Source organism: Drosophila miranda, chromosome XR (genome assembly GCF_003369915.1).
Source record: "Drosophila miranda strain MSH22 chromosome XR, D.miranda_PacBio2.1, whole genome shotgun sequence".
NCBI lineage: Eukaryota > Metazoa > Arthropoda > Insecta > Diptera > Drosophilidae > Drosophila > Drosophila miranda.
Window position 1 is genome coordinate 27,360,348 of NC_046674.1, and position 20,649 is coordinate 27,380,996.

Genomic DNA, 20,649 nt, shown 5'->3' on the forward strand with positions numbered 1-20,649 from the left:
CTAGTATTCTATTCATTACATAGTTTAGTATTCAAATATTCCTATATGATATGATATATGATATGTTCTTAATATTTTACATTACGAGAATGATCTTTTGTGATCTCTCCCCCTTGATGCTTCACCGGATAGTTCCCCCTGGCTTTCCCTTCCATCCAATCGAATATGTAGCCTATTGCTCCAGTCTTCCTTCGTTTACAGAAATGATTTCCCAGAGTCCCAAAAGTCGAATAGAAAATTCAATTTCAATTACCTTTTTGCTTAGTCTACATCCGATGCACACAGATACAGAGATACACACATACAGAGGGGCTAGAAGATACACAAACTGGCAGATACAGTCTGATGGACAGATATATTTGGTATCGCGTACTCGTGTACTCGGTAGTTCATTTATTCGGTTCTCTCGCCCCTAGATTACGCATTTTGTTTATTGTTTTGATGAAGTGATGTTTCTGCCACTGCCACTGCCACTGCCCATGCCCATGCCACTGCCACTGCCGCGGCTATTCCTCGGTTTCTTTTGTTATTCTTAATTTATTTTTACTTCTACGCCGCCTTCTGCTTTCCTCTTGAGGCAGAAAATTAAGCAATTTCCATGGCGACCAATGCGAAAAAGGTTAAGCGCATCAAATTACATCCCCAGCGACATCCCCCGACATCCGCAGAGAGGTTGGGGCCTCTCCTCTCAAAAATTGTGCGTTCATTTAATTGCAAATCAAAGCCAAAGCATGGCTAAAAGTAAATAACCAGAACCAAGATACTTCTCGCACTCACGGATACCCGGATACTCAGAGTTATCTTCTGTGTGTGTGTGTGTGTGTGTGCATTTGGTCGACAAAATTCTCTAATTGGGGGACACTGGACTCGACTTTCCAATTAACAATCAAAGGCCACCCACAGTTCCCTCCAGAAGGATGAGGGTAGATCCCTTTCGCTTATGGGGAAATTTGTACAGCGAATGGTGCCCGCAGGGGTACCAGGGGATCTTCAAGTATTTTAACGGAGGAGTGTATCTTTCGCCTGCATTAAGCATCTGCTGCAACGGTTGGCATATCTCATGGATACGCCTTTTGTATCTCTGTATCTGTTGTGGATCTCAATTGTATGCCAAGCACTCGAAAGCATCCAAAAGATGTATCTTTGGGCAGTGATATCTATCTGAAGGGGGCTATTGGGAGCACTTTCGATACAGGTATCTCTTGGATACGTTCACGCTTTGATCCAGGGAGTGCCGCCGGAGTGTGCCCAAGTCCAGCGACTCCTTCTGTCATCTATAACTATAAATACGTACCATTCGAATCAGATATAGTTATGCTCTCATACAATGGATTGTTTTTGAAACAAAATAGAAAACAGAATGCCAAAATGCCAGAACGCCAGAACGTCAGAAGAGAAATAAATCAATTTAGAGCTGCTACAAGTTAATGAGCGGCCCGGAAATCGTTTTCAGCGCCCCATCAACAATAAACTGATGGGCAAAGCAAGCACCGCAGACAGACGCAGCACAGGGCAGGGCCCTCCGCGTGAAAGTGCTCCTCTGGCTCCGAAAGGACAACGAACTTCGGGTGCCACAGGCACAGGGTGAGTGAGTGAGTGAGCGGGGGGCACGGGGCAAGAGCAAACACCACAACAGAAGGCGCCGACCTACCGTCTAAATATTTTTGCTTTGTCAATAGTCAATTTTGAGTGGAAGCTGAACGACAAGCCGCCGCTTTGGTCTCTTCTCTCGCTCCATCTTTCCTGGGCATCTTTCCTATATAGCACAGCCATTATCAGTTGTCAATAGTCACCAATGACGGCATCCCGTGCGGTACTGTACTTTTGGTGTGACCAAAACAGCATGACGCAGCAGGTCTCTTGACGACTCATATTCAACTCGCTCTAAGCAAAGGAGATTCGGGTGCCATTCGTGAGATGATGACCGTACTTTTAGTGTGACCAAAGCTGCGGAAAATGAACAAATTCTTAGACAATGCTTTGATTGCCAATAAAACAAACAAAAACTATCGTTAAATATAAACAATACAGACATCACACACTCTTGCAGTCGCCTTTTGCTTGCTCCAACTTTTTGGAGGTAGCCTTTTGCAACCCTTTGCTTGCTATATCCTTTCCTGCGATACTCTTCACTTATTTACACTCAAAAAACATATCTTAAGCAGCATCTACACAGCAACAAAACCTTGATTACATCTCTTCTTATCTTGGTATCTTTGTCTTTGGAAATCACACCACGCCTTCGACGACTACAACACAGCCTCGAGATCACATCATCCACACCCAGCTGCGATTGGTCCTGATCAACTCTAACGAGTCTGAAATCGCCTTTGGCACATGCACAGACCATTCTCCTTTTGGAACTACTCTGGTCCGAGGCCCGCCACATCATGGAGTCTCCACCATAGCCTTGCCTTGAGCATTACTGGTCCCACATTGACGGTAATTGAGTTCTTGCTAATTTTAGGTTCATTTATTCGCCCTAGCTCTACTTGCTCTTGCTTGCTCAGAGACAACATGCATGTCGTGTGCATTACGCGGCACCTTAATGCTCGAAGCCTGCCCCACCGCTGTTCCAAGCGATTCCCTATCGCTGATCTTGGCGTAAAGCCACTCCACTCCCTGTCAAACGTAAATCCGGTGCATGGAGTCCTTAAACAAGTGACGCGACCCTCCAGACGTTTGCACGTCATTCAGAGTGAGTCAAGAGCCCAACAGAGAGAGAGAGAGAGAGAGAAAGAGAATACAAGTGGAAGAGTGGAAGGGTGGGATGAGGAATTGGGAGAAAACCAATGACAAATAATTAATTGCGCACACTTTCGCCGGCTTGCGGATGGGGAGACAACCCACCGACTATCCTCGTAACGTATCCATTTATAAACAGAACACAAACATCGTCTGCCAAACTGAAGGGCAGCATGGCAGGATGGCAGGACCGAAGGGTGAAGGGGTGGGCGCTGCTTGGATTGGGGTTCATTGAGGTCCTTCCATTGGCACCAATTAACTTGGGCGTATTGTGTAAATAATGCGTTAGACATGGTTAGACATTCATGTCGGCCCATAGACACGTCGTCGTCCTGTGCGCTGCCTCGTCCTCGATACACGCGTTTGATTGCACTCGTAGCCAGCCAGCTTCTAATTGAAGACCGGGTATATTCGCACGAGTACGACTACGAGTACGAGTACGAGTAGTAGAAGACGTTCGAGTCGTCCTGATGGGCCTGTTGACATTGATCCGGTGGCCCATACCCCATACCCATACCGATTAGATATGTCAGTGACTGCTGCTTGAATGGTTCGGTTCAATGCTTGAATGGTGGATGTGGGATGCTGTTGCTTCTACGGGGTAATTGCCATCAAATCGACAGATAAAAAGAGGCCCGGCCCAGAAAAGAAAAAAGGCTACAAAAGGGGAGCCTCCCTTTCGAGTCTTTTGTGCATGTGACGGAGCAGAGAGAGAGAGAGAGAGGCCCAGCAGGATATTTTGTAAATCATTAGTCAAACAAGAGAGAGATGCTGGCTGCCAGCCTGCCAGCCTGCCAGCCTGCCTGCCTTGTGTGGTTGTCCTCATTCGGCTCCTCCTGCTGCTGCCTCCTCCTGTGGCTTGTTCTGTGGCACAGCGACACGGGGGGGCTGTGTGGCTGCGGCTGTGGAGTGCAGCAGCAGCTTGGCTCCCTAGATGTCATCAGCATTACGTTAGTGGATGAGTGGCGATCCATTACCGCCATTATGGCCATCAAAAGCCATCAAAGTTGATCGTTGGATCGAGGCGGCGGCGACTCCTGGGCTCCATAATTCAAGGCAGAGTGAAGGGAGCAGAGCTCCGAGAGAACTACCAATAGAGAAAACACACACACTGTGCCACACGGTGTGGCGGTGCCAGTGGCTGTTCCTAATGCGAAAGTCAACTCTCTCGCCTCTCTCGCTGAGAGGGGGGGCAAAGGAGCCGTTCACTTAGAGAAATTTCCATCTTGTGGAAACGGGTATAGGATCAAATATTTGTTTGTGGAGAGATGTTCTGGGGTTGGCAAATGGTTACGAATCGGATGTATCAGTGTCTCAGTCATTAACGGGTTTTTATGTTTGTAAATCGATTATATAAACGATTCCAACACTGTTGGAATCCGTATTGCCAAAGTTAAATGATCTCTTTGGACCAATCCCATGGATTTTTCAACAATATATTGCCCCGATTCATAACGCTCGAGTTGTGAAGTCGTTTATTGCCAGTCAAAACGTTAATATCATGACTTTGCCAGATCTTTCCAGATCTTAACGTAATGGAAAATGTATGGAGCTGGCTTGCGCGAAAAGTATACGAAGGAGGAAAGCAAAACTGCCTGGAGCGAGATTTCCCTAAACTACGTAGACTCTCTGTACCATTCGCTGAAGGACCGGATATATGAAAGTGTTTAGATTTGTTTTCTTTTTCCAATAAATCTTAGATTTACAATATCTAAAAATTGAATTTTAATATAAGTTACTTTTCCTTCAAAAAACTAATTAGTTTTAGTGCGTCTATTCTAGTGACCAAAAAAAAGTACTCTATTTAACACAGATTTAAGAAACTGTTTAAAAAACATTATTTTGCTAAATTTCTCTACTTTTTGGAATAACATACTTGAAGACTCATTAAATAACCAAAGTTTTTGCATATCAACTTTTTTTCAATTGTTTAAAAATAAAATGTTTTAATTCAAATTTTAATGCAAGAATGGGTGCGTGTAACATATTGACGAGCAGTGTACAGTACCGGTTCTGGAAAGGGTTGGAAATATTGGGGGATTATGGAATATTGAAACAAAATTCCAGTACAATCTTATGTCGATTCGGGTAGAAAAAGGGGCATTCAATTGAATCGATTATGAATCCCTCGAATAATCTAGCTTCCAGGCGGGCACCCCATTGCACTTCTCTCAGTGCAAAAATCGACTACTGGGACTGCTGCATGGAGCAGACGGAAGGGCGCGGCGGGTGGCAGGCCGGCAGGCTGGCAAAACGAAGCAAGGTGGAAAATGAAAGGAGCACAAAGAAGGATAGTGTGGGCGAGGGGGTAGGTGGGGATGGACGGGGTGGATGGGGGTGGATGGGGGTGGCTGTGGGCCTGGGTGTTGTCGGTGTCGGTGTTGGTGGCGCGGCTAATGACGCCGACATTAGGCGGCCGTTTAATGTATGTGCACGTAGCACCGTAGGTCCATTCGCACACACACACACACACACACACACACTGTGTGTCCCTCCCCCTACCCGTCCTGCTCTTCATTCTCCCGTGTTTCTTGTTTTTCTTTTTCTCTCTGTTTCTCCTTTATTCTCGCTATCTTTCTGTTGCTTTCTACCGCTCTATTCCCTGCGTTCTCTCTCTCTCTCTACTTTTGCATACGCATGAAAGTCAAGGCGCAGGCAGACGGCGGACAGAAGGGCGGACAGGGACAGGGGCAGGGCAGACAACGCCGTCAGATGCTTGAGCATTACATAAGCGACGCAAAACTGTATGCTACACTTTTTGATGGCCACCCATCCATCCGTATGTGTGTGTCCGTGTGTTATTTCTGCCCAAGCCAAAAGTGGAATAATGGAAGGGAAGAGAGGAAGAGAGCGAGAGAGAGACCGAGCAGCAGCAACGTTTGAGGGTCGGACAAGGCTACGCATGGCACCGACACCGGCACAGGCACTGGGCGCACGGCACGCCACTCAAAAGCCATAAGCCCGGCAAATTAACATGCCCCAAAATTATGACAAAAAGGGAAAAACGAGGCTGAAAACAAAAGGGATGCCCCTAACAAAAAACCTGAGGGAATGGGAACCGAACCGAAGGGTAGCTCTGCTCGCCTGTAAACCGGAAAAGGCAAAAGTGAGATTAGAAAACTTTTGAAAGTTAATACAATTTTTTGAATACCCTACAATTGTGGGCCCCCACAAAGAGGCGCCCCCATAAGAAGGAGAGAGAGAGACAGAGTACATATAATATGTGTATCCGGAATATATCCGGGGGGAAAAGCATATACAAAAGTTCCATTTCATTCCATTTTGATGTGCACACACGCGTCTTGGACGCCTGTTCGAATCATCCAATGAATTGTTTATGCTTGTGTCCTGCATAAATGTTTCCTAAGCGAGTGGACACATGATAAATTGCCAGTCACGTGTGACACCATGTGGCAGATAGTACGATCCCTGCAAATGTCATGGTTTTCGATTTCTGGCTCTCAATCGTTCAATTCAATCATGAAAACAGTAATTAAGAGGTCAAAGTTTACAGGCAAGGCGAGGAAAGTGAGCTTCCCGCCCCATCGCCCCAAAAAAACCTCAACCGATTCATTTCCAGCCAGTTAGCGGGTCATTAAAATCTGTTTAACCCTTTTGTTGAGCCACAAAGAGATGGAGAGGAGAGTGGGGAGTGGGGAGTGGGAGAGTGGTCGGAATGGAGCTTCAAGTGCAGATAATGCCTCGGAAGTGGAAGCAGACACAGAAGCAGAAGGAGAAGGAGAAGCTGGTGGTGTTGTGGTTGTTCGGGGAAGTGGGGCACTGACTCACCAGGCCCCCATCCACCCACCCACCCACACACCCACACACCCACACACGACATGTAACTGTCATAATCAGGGACTGCGGACACGGAGCATAAACTCGAATGGGGAGCAGTAGCAGCAGCAGTCCTTTTCCTTTTCCATTCCAAAAACAAAAAACAAAAAGGTATAGTTTAATATCCATTTAGCATGCTCTGCTCCGTGTTGCTGACTCTCTGTGTTGCTCTATTCTGTCTCCAGCTCTCTCATATTCGTCCTCGTTTGGGGATAAAATTCCCAAAGTGATTATATTAATACAACATGAGCCACAAGTGTGTTGCATACTCTCGTACGTTCCGTACGTTGAGGCGTGCCGCATGAGGCGACCACCGAAAATCCATGACAAAACTTTTAGCCCTCGCGATGCCAGCACATATGAAATATACATAAAGCACCGAACGAACAAGCGAACAAAGCAAAATAATAATAAAATAATAAAAACCAAAAAAGGAAGAAAGTTTTCAGCTTTTCCGACCCCAAAAAGTGTGCTGAGGTTGAGTCCCGGATCCCACACACACAGCAGCCCAGGACCCAGGACTTAAAACCAAAGAAATTAATGGAATTAGGAGGCAGGATTGAAGCAGCAGCAGCTGCAGGAGCTGTTCGGTAATCGATTCTCGGGTATTGACACGGAAAAGTTTCCGCAACAAAATTGCATGCTCTTCTCCTGCGATACACTCGATTCATCGATTCATTCGTTCAAGCTCAATTATCGATGGTGCACTGAAGACTATCTGTCTTTAAACGATCTGATTCTATTCTTATGGATTTGTATTTGTATCGAAATCTATCGGTTTTTACGGATTTGTAAGATTTTCTCATATTTTTATCGATTTTTATCTTTTTTTATTCTCAGTTTTGTGCTTACTAAACAAACAAAAATTACTTCGCTAGTAACACTCTCCCGCCTATCCTCTGGACATAAACATATACACCTATCTATGTACATATATCGGTATCGGTATTCTCATATTCTTATCGATATTTAGCAATGTTATATCTATTTTATATATCGAAGAGTCTTATACTATTTGTATATTTGTATATATTTTTGGTTGATTTGTAGAGACTTTTCCCGATTTGCAGATGTTTGTATCGCTCTTATCCATTTCAGTCGATTTGTATCTTTTTTAGCGAGTATCTTATCGATATTTCTCATATTTAATACATCCAGAACTTACCCAAAACATTCAGCATAGAGCTAGAGGTCCAACCAAATGGCAACAAGCTGCAAATAGAAATTCAAATGTGTAAAACAAATATTAAAAAAGCAAACAAAAAATGTACATTTGTATATAAAGGATGGATTCTACAGACATGCAACATATGCGCATACCACTCAAGACCTCGTGTTTGAATGAGTCTTTCATCCTCTGCATTTGGCCTTAATTTTTCAAATCAAAAAAAAAGGGACCAGCAAAAAAAGGCAACCCCCCACAAGAGGAGAAACAAATCTGTGTGTGTGTGTGAAGGTCATTCCATGTTGCATCTCCTGAAGATGACACTTTCACTCTCTCTCTCTCTCTCTCTCTCTCTCTCTCTCTCCTTCTCGTTCTCCCTTCCACTTCACTTTTTCTCCCGCTTTTCTACACACACGAAAAAGAAATCAACGCTGGTGCCTAATGAACTAAATTTCCATTTCTTTGCCTGCCTTTGGCCCAAGTTGTAATGCACTGAGCGAAATAAATGCAAACGACAGATAGCCGCAGATGATGAGTCGTCAATTATTATTTTAGATGTGATGTTATGTTTCGGTTATGCCTTCGAATCTTTCGTGGCGTATAGGCGCTCTCCGCGTCCCTCTGTTGCTTGTCATTCGAAACAGATGTGTCCGTTCGCTTATGGGGAATTTCATAGCGAATTCAGCATTCGAAGAGCACTCAGCAAATAGGATGATAGAGGAGTGTTCAAACGTACCCGTATCCCTTTTAGTGACCAAACAAGTATTGTACGTTGGCATATCTGATGGATATGCACTTTGTATCATTGCATCTGAGCGTTTTCATGCTCTCAATGTTTAGAGAAACACTCAAGACCGTCTCGAAAGTTAAAAACATCTTTTGTTGTTCATCATTTATTGTTTTCAGTGTGTTAATCTACATTCTGCTGCACGATTTCTGCTCCAGCTGTTTTTACTCCCTCGATAAAATGCTGCAGAGGCCAGAGGCAGGGGGCTCGGATGCGGATGCGGATACGGATATGGATACGGGGGAGGCGGCGCCTCTTTTTGTGCCGCTGTTTATCTCTCGCTCTGTGCTCCGCCCTGTGCACATTAACCTCTTTGTTAATCATTTACAAACAAATGCAAATAAAATAAAATACAACAGAAGCGGGAGGCAAAGGAGGCTAAAGCAGGAGGCAGCAGGCAGCAGGCAGCAGGCACTGCGATGACGATAGGGATGACGATGGGGATGGGGATGTTGCTAAGGTAAGTGGAGGAGCAGGAGCCGACGTGGCTATGCAAATAAAAAAAAACCTGGCAAATGAGCAGCGAAATTGCAAAAAAAAAAAAAAAAATAAATAAAAAAATAAAGATGGAGAAAGGAGGGTGGAAGGATGGAGGAAGTAAGAGGCTGTGGCACATACACACTGCTGTGCCGTCAAGTGCCACGCCTACAGACGCCCTTCACAGAGTCTCACAGAAAGGACACAGGACATTTTTCTGTTACACCTAGAAAAATTGATGACCATAAATGCCAACCAAAAACTACAATGAATCTACTAAGCCACACTGTGAGAGAGAGCAAGTGAATTTCAGTTGATATTAAACAAGAAATCAACTATAAATTCTCGCATACAAACCCCTCCCTTTGGAGCTAATCCACACTGGAAGATAGATCGAAAGAGCCCTCCATTCGCAGCTAAGCCACACTGTAAGAGAGAACAATATAATTTCTGCAGAAATATCCAGGAATATTTAGTATTTTTTCCGCGTGTAGAATTTTGTTTCCACATCTTTTCGAAGGTGGAGACGTGAGAGTGGGGTTCTCTTTCCCTTCACAACAAAAAACATTGAATAATTCAGTTCCAACTTTTGCGACTCTTTTGAGTGCAAATTGCATTTGTGGATGGTCCAGAGATGATGATGATGACGATGACGATGATGATGATGACGATGACTATGGTCTACTCCCTATCCCTCCGTGTTGGCCTGTATTCCTGTGGCAGTCCTGTGCCTCTCCTGTGTTTACTTTGTGAAAACTTTTAATCAATGAGCAGGGGAAACGGGGGGGTACTGTGCCTGGGCATGGTCTGGTGCTGCTACTGCTGCTTCTGACGGGGTTAGAGGGCAATGTTCCAATTTCAGAACTGCTTTCATATGCAAAAGATACTCGTAGTCGTAGATATTCCAGAGGCTGCCCCCTGCTGGCCGTTTCCTGTTCCCATTTCTGCGTTTTATATCCTGGTTTTCTCTGGCCTCATAATTAGTTTGATGATGTTTGTACATGCCACACGCCGCTGCCCCATCATCATCCTTCAGTGTTCAGTGTTCAGTGTTCAGTCTTCAGCCTTCATCCTTCGTGGTTTTGGTTGGACCATTATGCGCCTCTCTCTCTCAGGTCTCTCAGGGCTCTCAGGGCATTCATTTCGTTGCCCTAATGATATTTTAATTAAAACTATGCAGCCAAGGACACTCCTCTCCTGTGCTCTGCTCCCCTGTCCCACTCCCCGCACCCTCTCACAGTGAGTCAATCAAGCGGACATGCCACAGCCCCCTTTGCGGTGGGGCTCGGGAAGGCAGAAATTCTCTCGGTAGGAAAAACCTTTTGGCTTTTCACGCAACACACGGATGCTTTAATAAAATTGTTCACTTTGCTCTCTCATTGTCTGTGTCTGCCGGTGCGTGTGTGTGTGTGTGTGTGTGCGTATTATGTTGAAGACTGATTCGATTTTCCTCTCCTTTTTTCCCCAGAAATCCCCCAGCTCCAAAAACCCACACACCACACCCCAAGGTGGGCCCTTCCGCCTAGCAGCAATCTTTTGATCAAATTGAAAGCCATAGCCAAAGCGTGAACGTATCCAAGAGATACCTGCATCTAGAGTGCCCATGATAGCCACTTGGAAATGGTTACCCCCTTCAGATAGTTATCACTGCCCAAAGATACATCTATTTGCATGCTTTCGGTTGCTTGACATAAAATTGAGATGCGCTTGAAGCGCCAACAGCTGCATAGATACAAAAGGCATATGCTAATGCAAGCGGAAGATACAATTCTTGTGGTGTCACTCGTGACCCTTCGGGCACCATTTGCTGTACAAATATGTTCCCTAAGCGAAAGGATTCAGTGGTGTGTCTACAGATAAGATGAGGACACTCAAACGGAACCCCAATCGAAATAAGTTATTAGAAAACCCAATGATTAAGGGAAATGAGGACCAAACAGATACAACATACAATGTACTCCATCTAATGGAATATGTTTCTTTTGGCGCGTAAACTGCAAGATACATTCGGCATTAATCGATGCAGATAAGACTCATTTCCCGTATCTGTACCGTTTCCGTATCTAATCTACGATGTATCTGCTGCCCCTGGCCTGTATCTGTAGCTGTATCTGTATCTACTGCCGCCGTCTGCAGCGTTGTACTCAGGTAATTGCTTGTCCGGAAAAAAAAAACGTATCTAAACTACACTATCCCCGGAGTCTCGTACCCGTCCCCCTTCCCCTCCCCAATCTATAGTACTATACGCCCCGGCACTTGCCCCCCAATCCGTCGACTGATATCACAGGTCCCCGGCGTTCCCGGTAAGCATTTATCAGGCAGCAGGACGATGATGGTGACGAGGACGAGGACGACAGGCGACGGCCGTCAACGCCATGCCATGCCATGCTATGCGCCTCCTGACGGTCTATTTGCAAAGCGTTCAAACTGTCAAAATGGCGTGCGGTGCGGTGCGGTGCTATGGCCATAAAAAAAAAGCCAAGCCAAAAACCAAAGGAAGAACCGGAGGAGCAAAAGCCAAAGTGAAAGCGAAAGCGAAGGCCCAAGCAACGACGTCAGTAAGTCAATAATGTAATTTTGCTCGTTTGATATTTTCGCAGTGCCGACAGCAGAGAGAGAAGGAAGGGGGGGGGGATGGGGGGGGGGGGAGGGGAGGGGCCTGAAAGGACAGGATTGGGAGTGAAAGTGAATGACGGAAATGAGTTGAAGGCGAATCATTAAAGGAATACGAGTTATAGCGCGGTGGCATCATCGAGGCAACGAGGTTGCCAATCATTGGATGCTGTTGCACTTCTTTCCCCCCCTGTAGCGAGCCCATGCATGTACATATGTAATGCTCTGTTATATAAACGCAGTGACATAAACAACTATTGTTTATGTTACACATTCCTTCTGAACAGCAACATGATCTGCCTCTTAAGCGCGTATCGGATCAGCTAGCTGCCCAAACTGCTGTTCTAGCAAACGCACTCATACCGAGGCTAGGGGTCTCTTCCAACACTTTAATACCTGGCCATCACAACATTTCCATATACGTATGAGGAAACAGTCATACGAGTCCTAAAAGTGTGCACTCAACAGCCCAATGATAGACCCCATTCAATAGTGGTTGCAAGCCAGGTGTTCACGGAGCCAAGCAACACTTATTTTTTCATACACTTATACCGAAAAGTGGCACAGCTATAGCTGAAGACGAAGCAACTGCAACGCATGTTCAAGCAGATTGCCGCACCAGTCTGTCATGTCACGGAATGCCCTGCATCCGAGCAGAACCCGCAGCATTGCCGATAGAGACCAAGTTTCGTGCCCTCGAATTCAAAAATAAGATGAATGCCCAACTCTGTCAGAGGTGCATGATCTGTATGCTCGAGTTGCTAAAAAAAAAGGACACGTGAGACATAGCAGGCTGCATACTGCCATAGCGGTACTGGTCCTTGTGGACCGAACGACTGTCCGCCGAACTTTTTAAGGCCATGAAGGAGGTTGGCATCACCAAACGAATTTGAGGAGGGGTGCTGAAGGGCCAAGAAAAAAGCTAAATGAATCCTGTAAATCTCTGTTCCATTTCACGTTTAATCCAAAGTACAAAAAATACAACAAATAACAAACAATAACCCATAAGCGAACGGCTCTGTGGATCTCGCTCCCCTCTACCTTTAGGTCTCTAATCTCAATTCTGCAAACACTATATAGTTCTGTATCACTTTTCCATTAGCAGCACACTAGTATCACACGATGTAAAAACCACTAAAGTCCCATAAGCGAACGGATACAATCGTATTGAATGCAACCATGTAATCGATCACCAAGTCGCTCGATGTTCAATATGAGTATTCAATCGGATTGTTCCGCTTTTTAATTGTCGGACTTTGGACAGGATCAGGATCTATGCCATAGATCTGGTGCTTCTGCCATCTTTCTGCAGGATCCCTTATGAACTTTATGGTTCTGCCGGTACGCATGGGTTTCAATTTTTCGTATTACAATCTCCTAATTTTCATTAAGACTCGAATTGATGGACGAGAAACAGCACGAGTTTGTAGTAGAGATGATTATAATAAAATTGTCACACTTTGTTTATGGATGATTCCTTTTGATACGTTTTTTTCAAATATAAATTGGGTCACACTCATCCATATTTAATTTATCGCTTGGATCTCCCTTTCTATCTGGTGACTGTCAAACTGCATCTCTCGTCACTTTGCTCACTTTGCGGTTGACCGCAAATTCAATTCAAATTCATTCCGAATCGGTTATCAAACTCAAAATGGGACAATGGGGACAATATTCCTGGAAATTTAAGGCCAAGCTAAATCATATTCTCATTCATTTTCTTTCCAAACCACAGTTCTAAGAACGAATGTTTCCGTAGAGGCAGCAAAGATCCAAAAAGAGCCCAACTGAAGATGCAAATAGAAGCAGGGCAAAGGAATCATTTATTGTATTTTTTTGGTTTACTTTACATTGAATATGCCCCTGTAAATACACTTCAAAGGATTTAACTTTCGCTTGAAAGTGACACAAGAAATTACGCATACGCCGCGTCCACACCGCTGTATATTTCACTGCGAACAGCAGCAGGAGGAGGTGTAGAAAGCGCACCCCAATCCGAACCCCAACCCCAACGCCGGTTGATTGAACAGAAGCGGTGGCTCCACTCAAGCGATGTGAACTGAGCCGGATGACAAAAGGCCCGCCGAATTGATGGCATTAACTAGATTAACACATAATGCAATGCGAGAGCCCGTAATTGTCAGAATGTGCGCTGCCTGTGGCCCACATGGGTAGGTAGGAATGGGAAACTTGCAATGGGAATGGAAATTGAACTGGGACTGGGACTGGGACTGGCACTTGTACTGGGAGGTTGGTGACCACACCACATCATTATCATCATCACATCACGCACATCATCATCATTATCATTGAGAATTTGCAAACAGCTCATCGGATAATGGAGGAACCTGAACACCAACAATAACGACAACAAAAGGGGTACGCTGTACACATTTAAGCATGCAAAACCGCAGCCCAAAAACTTTAATCAAACAAAACCATTTGCAATTAGTGGAAATCGCCAATCCGCCAATCCGATGAGAGAATGTAATTCAACAACTCTCTTGCTGGATGGAGAAATGGTTGAATGTTTTGCGATGTACATATCTATCGATGAAAGCAAAGCAATTATCTCCAGCACTTGATAAATGATAAATTTATGATAATTCCCGTATTTTTATTTACTGCTTACAACACCATAAATACGACACAATTTCGTTATAGAAGCGATAACGGCTATTTTGAGTTTGTTTATTTTGTAATTTGGAGAACTTTTTAGTACAAATATAATCTTGAATAAATAGTTTTATACTTGATTAATTTTTATGGTAATGCATTTTTATTGTCTCATACGGTCCGACATAATCTCGCTTGTTGGGGAACAGAATGTTTTTTGCGCAGACATCAGATAACTTTCCTTATCTGATATTATTCAAACTTTCGGGGATACTCTATTCTCTCACTATTTTCTCTTTATTTTTGGAGGGGCAACGGGCGGGAGGGTTAGTCATCGGAGTGGCGTGAAATTTCCCTAGAATTTATGCAAACGAATTATGAATCAAACAAAGTTCATTCCCAACTGTAAATTGTCCCTTGTATACCCTTGCAGAGAGTAGTCTGATTTTGGGAACCCTTTTATGCAGTTCTTTGAAAAACAGAACAAACAAAATTAGGTCGAAGGGCACCTAGCATTTCGCCATTTGAACACCTGGCTTTTGAGCTTTTGAGTGCCGTATTTTCGAATACGTCATGTATCGATATATCAGGGGTTTTTTTTTTGTTTAAAAGCATAACAAAAAGAGTATCGATGCTTCCACACTATATGCTTTCTCTCTCTCTCTCCCTCTTTCTTTCCTGCTCTTTTCTATAGATCTTAACCGTTAATCGACGTATGTGTGTGTGTTTGCTTTTGTGTATGTGCTTTACTCACGTATTTAATTAGTTTCTGGTTTTGTTTTTCCGTTTTTCCTTTTTTGTTTGCTTTGCACTCGCATATGCGGGTTTGAGAAGCATTGTAAGCAGCTTTTGGCGCTTACTGTTTGAACAGCATTGATCGAGGAGAGCTCTCTTGCCTCCTCTCTCTTCCGATTGCTTGCTCTCTCGTTCGTCTCTCTTTCTCTATCTCTCTGGCACTGACACCTGATTGCCGCTTGGAGGCTAATGAATTTGTTGCATTTTTATCACACTCTCTTTCGCGCTCTCACTCTCTCTGTTTCTATCCCTTTCTTTCTCTATTTTTCACTAAAAAGAAATATAACACTTTGATCGCAATGAAACTTTTTGCAAACTATAAAAAAATCAACAAAAGAAAACGTTTTTGTATATTTTTTAGGCCCGTGCCCGTGTAGCAGAGGCGGCGGCAGAGCCAGAGCCAAACGAAACCGAAACCGAAACACGTTGCCTGCTCCCCTTCTCGCACCCAAACCGTTCTTCTGCTTTCCCGTTGACACTCTCTGCTGACTATCTTTCTCTCTCTCTCTCTCCCTCCCACTCTTCTGTTTGTTGCGAGTGCGAATTTTCTCCGAGCGCGGACAAGCGGAAAAGCTCAGCGCGTTGCTCAATTTCGCGTTTCATTAATGAGCCCTGCAAAACCGAGCGATAAAAAGAAAAGAGAACTTAATGCTTAAATTCAAACGCATGGTAAAACTTATGGGGTAGTCCTTCAGCAAGCACTCTCTTGTTGGACATAAATGCAAATATCTAAAATCCTTATATCAACATTTTTTCGGGATGAAAATCAAGTGAAAGTAATATATTTTTCAAATGTTTATTACCTAAATATGTATGTACATAAAATAGAATACTTTTTGTGTACACCTTTCGGTAACGGCTGCTATAGCTGCTTCGGTATTGTATAGTCTTTGGCATTATTCTGCTCGTTATGTGGCTGCTATCTTGCATTGCCTTTCCTTATATTTAATATACTTTGCTTCAAACGAAAACGAATACAAAACATTGCCCAAGGTGTAGTAAGAGAGGGTGCGGCTTCCCCAGAAAGTTCTCATTCAATTGCTTTTTTACGCGGGACACAGTGGGAGGCGATATTGAAAGACCGTAAGCCAAATGGCTAATATAGAGGAGTGGGTGGGCAATCATCCACCTTGCCTAATTACACCTTGGGCCATGGCGCGCTCTTCTTCTCAAGCACTCTCTCTATCTTAAATCTGTGTCTGTGTCTGCGTGCGTGGGTGCCCGCTGCCGTCTGATCGTGGGAGAGAGAGATAGCCAGAGCGAGTGCAAATATGATTATTGTTCTTGGCCTGTTCCCCACCCTCTCTATATGGGAAGTTTTCGATGAGTGTGGCTGTAACGTGGATCCATTTGTTTGTTATTGTAGCTTTTATTGCACAATCCACATCGCGGCGGCAGCAGCAGCCCCATCAGCAGCGGGAGCAATTTAGGGAGGCAGACAGCAACGCCAGCGTCGGGAGCAGCGGCAGAAAGCAAACAAACAAACGCAGTGGGCAAAAAGGCCGGAAACAAGAACAACAAGCATGAGGCGAAACGTGAGAGCTGCAGGCACCGAAACTGTTCGATACCCTTACCTTACGGACCCATAGCTTCGCTAAAAATCCGCTTGACGAAGAACATCTTTAGATAAATAAAATTTTTCTTAGCTGGAATACACTTCATATTCTTGAACGTTGGAATTTATTGGATTATCTTCAAATCAGATATGACATATTCTCTGCAGAGTTTCATCCAGATATCTTTAAAATTAAATAGGATCAAAATGTCGCAAACATCAGGCCGAAATCATAATACGCTTTCGTCAAAAGTGTATCGAGAGCACCAAGATTTGGGATCCCCTGCACCTGTACAATGTACCCTTAAGAAAATGTAGCTGGTACCGCATATATTCATATGTACATATGTATATGTACATATGTACACATCTAACTGTAAGTGTACCTTTGCCGCAGCTCTACTTCGCTGCTTTTGTTTTACAGTTGCTTCTGTTAAGGGGAAGGTGACGGCGAGTGGCGAAACAAGTGTCTGGCTGATGCGCTGTGCTGCTCAAACTGTATTAAGAAGTGGCATGAGCGAGAGAGAGAGAGAGAGAGGAGAGGTGCGAATTCTGTTTACTCTTCACTTCCCATCCCCCTCCTCATGAGCGCACAAGTAAATTTCTTCTAATTTAATATTTTGTTTACATTATTTATTCATTTACTTATGTATTTGCTCCGCTCTTCTCCTCGTTCCCCTCCCGTTTATGGCCCTGGCCCTGGTCCTAGCCCTACCTCTGCCTCTGCCTCTGCTCACCACTCAAGAGGAGCTGCCCCAGAACGTGGGGTCTATAGGAGCTCATCCAGCTCTTCTAGATCTAAACAGCAGCAGCAGCAGCAGACTCCCATCCATGAGCCCCACGGGCCCAGTAGCTGTCTCCATGGTCCAGTCCACGTTCTATGCCGTTCGAGTGCGTCGGCGATGTACGTAGCCTCGGGGGCAGGATGTCGCGAAGCCAGATCAGCCAGATGAGGGTGATCGTAAAGAGGCAGAGTGTCTGTGGTGTCAGTGAAGCTTCGCACTGCATTCTGCGTGGATACGGAGTGGAATAGTTTTCGAATAGTGATAGAGCAAATCAATTTACAATTCGATTTCGAAAGGGAGAACGTTTGTTCGACGAGTGTGCTTCCAGGTAGGGTTCTCTCTCTCTCTCCCTAGATTGCTAGAAGGTAAGGCCATACCGACATATGTTGTTTGTCCATTGAACATACCTTCTATAATTATGCCAAGGTGTGGATCAACAGGAAGCCTAGCATTAAAACTGAATCAACACTGGGAACAAGGGTGCTAAATCCTCTCCCGATCGTGTCTCTCTTTCACTCGCTCTCTCTCTCTCTCTCTCGTTGTCCCTGCTGCAGTGCCAGATGCATCTCCACATGGGCATCGTGGAAGCATTTCCCACCCCAAATAAAGAATACATATACATATGTGTGTACATTGTACATACATTCTCGAGTTAAAGAAAAGGTATCTTTTCTACGCAGATATCTCCCCCATTCATACCAGCTTCATTCTATAATCCATGTATCTTTAAAAAAAATCCCAATAGTGATGCCAGCGCCCCAAAGTTTCCGTATCTTTCTAATAACCAGTCGGAATGGTTTTTTAGAGGCACAAGTGCTGCATCTATGAGTAAGAACAGGGTGTTAGGTGTAATACATTTTTCCGATTGTGCTAGCTCCCAAAACCGATCTGCCTATTTAGGTAAAGTCTCACGATGAGCAACAATTTCGTTGAGAGGCTTCATAACTATGAGAGTCGTTGCATAGAAAACAGATAATAATAATCCTTTATGGGATTATGTACAAATTTACAAGCAATATACGATTTTCGATCTTTAAAAATTGGTAGTATCTAAACTTCTATGTTATATCATTTCGGTACTGTAAATCTTTTTTGGAATACATTTCTTGTGTCCAAAGATGGTGCAACCAAAGCATTGGATATTGTGTTGCTGAATGAACTAATGAACTAATCTTATTATTAAAAGCTTTGCGGCTTGGTTCCGATGGTAGTCCTTTCATTCGAACCGTTCCCTGTGCTGCGCCTAAAAGCAGGCTGCACGAATGCATTCAGGGCTTGCGTTGGAACGGGCTTTTCAGGGAAATCGAAAAAATAGCATCCATATCTATATCTATGGACATGAAATTGATCAAAGAAATCCTCTTACCCGGTGTCCGGTGCCTTCTTACTTCCTGCTCCTCACTTTTCCTCTGCTCTTTGTGAGAATTGCTACAGCTGCTGCTGCTTCTTCTAGATATGTTGAAATTTCTTCTCCTCGTGAGAGGAGGGTCTTTGATGCTCTTTTCTTCGAGAGGAATTACCTCATCTCTACCTTCCTTTCCGGAGGATTTCCTGCTGCTGCCGCCTGCTGCTACCGCCTGCTGCTGCCGCTTGCTGCTGCTCCTCCTCCTCCTCCGCTCTCGCTCTTCCTTTTTATTCTGCTTCTTCTGTCTATCGTTGTTTGTTTATATTTAAGTTTCTTTTGTGGTTTCTTTCCCGTTATGCACTTTCATTCATTTACCGCTGCAAACACAATCAAAAAAATTGGCAACAAAAAAAAACACCGAGAACGAGAGAATTTGTTTACACGCGCCACACGCGAAATAAATAACAAAAAAAATTTCTTTGCTTCTCTCTGGGGTCGGTCTCTCGCTCTTCCTCTATCTCTCTATTTCTCTGCTGCCTCCTTGCTGCAGAGAGCGGCGGGGCGGTAGGCGCAAAAGCAACAACAATGCGATGGAGCGGGTTTTTTGCGGGTTTTTGGGCGGGGAATGAAAATAAGAGAGCGGGTAAAAGTAACAGTTAACAGAAAAGAGGAATAACAATTTGCGCGATTTTTTTGGGATTTTTTTTTGGTGTTGGAGCAGCTACCAACTTTTGTCTCTGTCTCTGGCTCTGACTCCGGCTCCAGGGGCGGGCTGGCTGTTGACTCGAGACTCTGGTCACTAAAGCTTCCTCTACTGCTTCTACTGCTTTTCCTCTACTGCTTTCTCTACTGCTTCTAATTTGCTTCTACTGCTGCTGCAATCTGTTCTGACGCTTTTTGAGGCCGCTGCTGCTGCTGCTGTCACTGCTGCTGCTTCGCCTCGCCTCACACGAGTCAAATGTTGCTGCGGATGTGCGATGGGACGTTGGACAACAAATGGGACAACACAACACGAGCGGGCGCCACGAACCTGTCTCCACGATTCAAAACGGTAATTCGCGCGCTCTTTTGCCTGAACAATAATATATATGGTATACACGTGGGGTTCGGGTCTCGGCATGTTGCTGAAAGCCCATCCGAATGTTGCTAGTACCATATTTTTTCAACAAAATGTACCAAAATATACATATGTACTATGTACACATTTTTTTCGTTAAATACAATGGTAATGGTTTCTTTTTTTTTTAACAATTTGCAGACTATTTTATTGTCAGATATTTTTTTTATATATGAATTTATTTAGGAAAAAATGGACTGGACTGAACATTCAAAATGGTAGTTCTTTTAAAATTAAACAGAATATAGTTAATTTTGAAAATACTTTTGTTTCATAATATCTGAGCTTCTGTTTTTTGAATACTTTTCACAACAATATGCTTATTTCTGAACAATGTTCTTTAAAGAGTTACTCAAAATTAAAAAAAAACACACACACATTTTAATTAAAATGTGATCCAATGTACCCAATAATAATAATTGTACCAAAAATGTGGCTAGCATGTTGCAAAAGCTCTACCACGCTGTACCGGTACACCCTCTTAATGTTTTCTAGCAACATGCAGATGTTTTACAAGCAACATTTTCTGCCATCGAAAGAGCAAAAGAGCAACGCTGACCGAAAGACGAGAGAGCATAAGTTCAGCCCTTAAGCGGTGCGCTCTCAAAAGCTATACAAGTGCACAGTGGCATCCCATGACATGGTGCCCTGCTGGACGTTGCACATCTGAACATTTTTCAAACAAAACTACTGTTCTTATGGCATATATGTATGTATCCCTTATCTAATCTGAAAACAATCCGGTTGTTGTGGACAGCAGTGTGGCGGCTGCCTGGTGCTTTGATGTTGCACCAAAGCTTCCCCCCTGGAGA

General features: G+C 44.1%; 1 protein-coding gene across 2 annotated transcripts in view; it reads right to left on the reverse strand.

Moving 5' to 3' along the window:
• The window catches only part of LOC108152373 (1-phosphatidylinositol 4,5-bisphosphate phosphodiesterase), a 53,836-nt gene extending 34,277 nt beyond the window's left edge, over nt 1-19,559 (reverse strand). The window contains exons 1-3 of one of the 2 annotated variants that reach the window (XM_033386519.1): nt 19,450-19,559; nt 18,742-19,097; nt 7,748-7,794 (exon numbers count right to left, since the gene is read on the reverse strand). The gene's annotated coding sequence lies outside the window, so the exon portion shown is untranslated. Of the gene's footprint in view, nt 1-7,747; nt 7,795-14,994; nt 15,508-18,741; nt 19,098-19,449 lie in introns of those variants that run through there. The other variant, XM_017281663.2, reaches the window with a different exon arrangement.
• Nucleotides 19,560-20,649: the final 1,090 nt, after the last annotated feature.